Raw genomic sequence first — 5,172 nt, 5'->3', positions numbered from 1 at the left:
CACGCCGCTGCCGCCGGCCTGGTCGCCGCCGTCGCCGGTCCCGCGCGTCGCGCCCCTCGCCGCCGGCTCTTCGCCGCCTTCCTCCGCCTCCTCATCGCCGGCCGCCGTCGTGTTGTTTCCGATCGTCTTCTCCGGCGAGATCTGGCGGATCGGGACGAGATCCACCGGGATCTCATCCGAACGCGCCCACCGTCCCGCTTCGCTCCGTCCCGGGATCTCCCCGTCCAACTTCCACGAGGTCAAAATATCTCTAAGTCCCAGATCCTATTAATTATTTTGCCATTTTCATCATGTCGTAACTCTCTCATTGTAGCTCTGATTCGTGCGTGTAGCATATCATAATGTTCGTCTCAAAGAGTACATCATTTCATCTCATTGAATCATTTTCATTTGAGCTCATCTTGATGCCCGAAATGCTGCTGGAAGAGGGCTATGTGATGAATTTGTCAGATCTGTTTCAGCAAATGACATTTTTTTTCATTTTTAACATGTTTAATGTGTGCATGATATGATCCTGAGCTCTACATGTGTTTTGATAAATGCCATGCCATCTTTACAGAGGTGCTTGCGATGTATTTTTGTGATCTTTGTGGTGACTAGCACAAGCATGCAAAGTAGCGTAATCGGTAATGCTGATTTCAGGGACTTAGAATTTCACTAAGTTCTTATCCTAATTTTGTTGTTATGCCATATGTTCATGTTGTTTCCTAGTGATCCGTGCCTCTTTTGAGGATGATCAGTAAGGATGTTTTGTTAATATTGTTGTGCTCTATCCATCCATGTCTTTGTTTGGAATTATGGAGCACCCTAGCTTGAGTCAATCGAGCTGTACTTTTGCTATAAAATGTTCCTGGCAGATTGTTAACATGTTTAGCGATTTTGCCGAGCTTGTTGTTGTTGTTGATTCGTGCATGTTATGATGTTGTTCTTGCCATGTCTAGCTTCTATGCCATGTATTCGTGATGGGTGTATGCTTAGTTTGTCATGCCATGTTCTGTAGTGAGTGCATCGAGCTCGTAAACATGTCTACTCGTTAACTGATTTGCATGCTCTAGTTTTTCACTAAGTCTGAATCTGTTTATGTTTTTGCCATGTTCACATGCTTGCAATTGTATTTTTTGATCCCTTTTGGCTCAAGGTCACTAAGGGACTTTTGTTAAGTGCTTTGAGTAGCTTCCTTCCATGCCTTTCTTTGCCATGTTAAGTTCCTGTAGCATATAGTTTTCATGATCTAAAGTGTGCTTCCTAATGATAAATTCCAGACTTGTGTTAATTTCACTAAGTCTGAAACCTGTTATCTTTTGCACTTTTGCCATGCTTGTTTGAACCTGTTAATGAGTGAATTAGTCGTAGCTCAGTGTGCATCTTTTGTCAAGCATCATGAGTGGATCCCTGCCATGTATTTTGTTGTCATGTTTGAGTGCTGTAGCATATTTAACTTGTTGCATTTAGATGGCTACTTGCTGATTATCGCAGACCGGTGCCATATTTGTTTTGCTTGCCATTTCCAAACCGTGCATCCGATTCCGATGATCTTTATATTGATTTCAACCGAAATCACCTCATCCTTCCAGTGGCACTCTTGGATTTCCAAGTTGAGGCCAGGTTCAATCATTCCTTTGCACATCTTGCATATGCATCACATAACGCATCCCGCATATCATACCATGTTCATGTATTGGTTGTTTACTATGTTGTGTGCTTCTTTCCGGTGTTGCTTCTTCGGGTTGGTTCCGTTTACGTCGCGTTTGTGAGGACCCGTTCGTCTACATCCGTTTGTCTTCTTCATGGACTCGTTCTTCTTCCTTGCAGGATCTCAGGCAAGATGACCATACCCTCGAAATCACTTCTATCTTTGCTTGCTAGATGCTCGCTCTTTTGCTATGTCTATGCTACGATACCTACCACTTGCTTATCATGCCTCCCATATTGTTGAACCGAGCCTCTAACCCACCTTATCCTAGCAAACCATTGTTTGGCTATGTTACCGCTTTGCTCAGCCCCTCTTATAGCATTGTTAGTTGCAGGTGAAGATGAAGTTTGTTCCTTGTTGGAACATGGAGATGTTGTTCCTTGTTGGAACATGTTTACTTGTTGGGATATCATAATATCTCTTATCTAATTAGTGCATCTATATACTTGGTAAAGGGTGGAAGGCTCGGCCTTATGCCTAGTGTTTTGTTCCACTCTTGCCACCCTAGTTTCCGTCATATCGGTGTTATGTTCCCGGATTTTGCGTTCCTTACGCAGTTGGGTTATAATGGGAACCCCTTAACAGTTCGCCTTGAATAAAACTCCTCCAGCAATGCCCAACCTTGGTTTTACCATTTGCCACCTAGCCTCTTTTTCCCTTGGGAGTCGCGCTCCTGAGGGTCATCATTATTTTACCCCCCGGGCCAGTGCTCCTCTGAGTGTTGGTCCAAACTAGAGCCCCTTGCAGCGCCACCTTGGGGAAACTCGACGGCTGGTTTTAGTTGTACGGACTGCTCATCTGAGTGTGGCCTGAGAACGAGATATGTGCAGCTCCTATCGGGATTTGTCGACACATTCGGGCGGTGTTGCTGGACTTGTTTTACCATTGTCAAGGATGTCTTGTAACCTGGATGCCGAGCCTGATCGGATTGTCTTGGGAGAAGGAATATCCTTCATTGACCGTGAGAGCTTGTGATGCGCTAAGTTGGGACACCCCTGCAAGGATTTGAACTTTCGAAAGTCGTGCCCGCGGTTATGGGCAGATGGGAATTTGTTAATGTCCGGTTGTAGAAAACCTGAAGTTGACCTTAATTAAAATACATCAACCGTGTGTGTAACCGTGATGGTCTCTTCTCGGCGGGGTCCGGGAGGTGAACACGGTGTTGGAGTAATGCTTGACGTAGGTTGTTCTAGGATCACTTCTTGATCATAGTTGTTCGACCGTGCTTTTGCCTTCCCTTCTCGCTCTCATTTGCGTATGCTAGCCACCATAGATGCTAGTCACTTGCTGCAGCTCTACCTCATACCTTTTACCTTACCCATAAGCTTGAATAGTCTTGATCGCGAGGGTGTGAGATTGCTGAGTCCCCGTGACTCACAGACACTTCCAAAACCAGTTTGTAGGTGCCGTTGAACCGTGCAGATGACGCAACCAAGCTCAAGGAGGAGCTCAACGAAGATCTTGTCCTTTGTGTTGTTTCGTTCTAGTTGATCAGTAGTGGAGCCCAGTTGGGGTCGATCGGGGATCTGTGTAGCATTTGGGGTAGTCTTCTTGTATTTTGGGTTCCGTAGTCAGACCTTGAGTGTATTTGGATGAATGTAATGCTTTATTCATGTATTGTGTGAAGTGGCAAGTGTAAGCCAGCTATGTATCTCTTTCCCTTATGTATTACATGGGTTGTGTGAAGATTACCTCACTTGCGACATTGCTTTCAATGCGGTTATGCCTCTAAGTCGTGCTTCGACACGTGGGAGATATAGCCGCATCGAGGGCGTTACAGTATCTCCAGATCCACTAAGGCCAGAGGATAACCCTTTGGCTACCCAGAATCCCCAGTATCCGGCTCCTAAGGAGAGCGACAACAAGGGTCCAGAACTGTACAGTGTGCGGTCGGACGCGCTGAAGGATCTTTTCAGGCAAGCGACCGTCTCGGAAGCGTATCGTACGCTAATGGGTACGGTAATTGAAAGGATTTCATCCGCTGAAAGCGGTTTGCATGAAGCCTTTACGAGCCCGCTGAAAGGCTTCGAGGTACGTGAAATAGTGTATGTTTTTGATAGTACCGCATACGTTAGGTGTGCCCTATGCAGATAGTAGCCCCTGAGACTCTGGTTGTCGTCGAGAATGGCGGCAACCCGAGGATCATATACCCAGGTAATAATTCGACTGCCTTTATGTGCAGGTGGCTGAGGCTACGGTGGCTAGCCGAACTGATGGATTTACCGAGCTAAAGCGGCAACTTGATGCGGCCGATGCCGATATCGTGCTTGTCAACCAGCGGCTTGACGAGGCATAGGGCGAGTGATTTCTCTGGTGATCGTCACATAATAAGAGTAGCATGATGCCAGTATCTTTAATATATTGTGACTGCAGATGGAGCTGCCACTGTGGAGACCCTTCGGCGGAGCTTGCCCGAGCCAAGGAGCAAGCAAGGAGTAGCAATGCGGCCGCTCTAAAGGCGACCGAAGAGTTAAGGGCCGAACAGGCCACACATTGCGAGAGCAAGGAAAAAATAGCCAAGATGGCTATAGAGTTAAAAGATGCCGCTGACCGTTACCAGCTTCTTGAAGACGAAAAAATGGCAAAGGCGACGGACCTGGTGACTGCCAAGGAAGCCCGCTCCAAAATTAGAGCGGCGAAGGAGGAGCTGAATCAAGATGCAGATATCGTGTTTGGGAAGCCCTTCTTGTTGCAGACTAAGTTCGGAGATCCAAAGTATGCTCCTCTGGACCGGATATTGAGTTCTGCGGACGCCTACGTGGATTTGGCTGCAAGTGCTGCTGATGCGGCCGAGTACTTCAAGGATCAGAAAGGTCCCAAAGTGGAAAAGCTGTTCTGGTCACAGTTTCACGCTCCGGTCCGTCCGCTGCTGTTGAATGAGCGAATGGCCGAGTGGGCCGAGCTCCATAGGTTGTCCGGAGTTGCCATGAGGTCCGTTGTGGATCACATGTGGCCGGGAGGGCCAAGGCCGAATAGCTACTTTAGTTTAGTGCAACAATTCCTTGGTGTTGTGCCATGCATTGATGCTGTAAAGAGATCGGCGTGCATAGACGGTTCGCGGATGGCCTTTTCCTGTGTCAAGACATACTGGGCGGAGATGGAGGCCACCACTGTTGCGACACAGGGTTCGGCCATAGGCCGAGTGGCTGCCGAGCAGTACTTTGAAGAAGTTCTTGAAGGCGCTCGTTCGATAGAGGCTCAATGCTCGAAGAATATTATGTTCTAGTGACATGTATTCCCATTGTAAAAACATTGTTTTATTGAATTATCAAGGCTGTATTTATACTTTTGCCCGAAAGTACTATGATGCCTCCTGTGCGGCCGTTTATGTATATATGTGTATAACCTGAAAGTTTGCAGTCGTCGGCTTCCGCGCCCACGCATATAATGCGGGGGTGTTCGCAGAAAATGCATATCCACACTTGATCCAATGTCTTGGTCTGTTAAGGAGGTGATAGCACAGCGAACGAGGCAATCGG

Source organism: Triticum aestivum, chromosome 2A (assembly GCF_018294505.1).
Source record: "Triticum aestivum cultivar Chinese Spring chromosome 2A, IWGSC CS RefSeq v2.1, whole genome shotgun sequence".
Classification (NCBI taxonomy): Eukaryota; Viridiplantae; Streptophyta; class Magnoliopsida; order Poales; family Poaceae; genus Triticum; species Triticum aestivum.
This window is presented reverse-complemented; position numbering follows the sequence as displayed.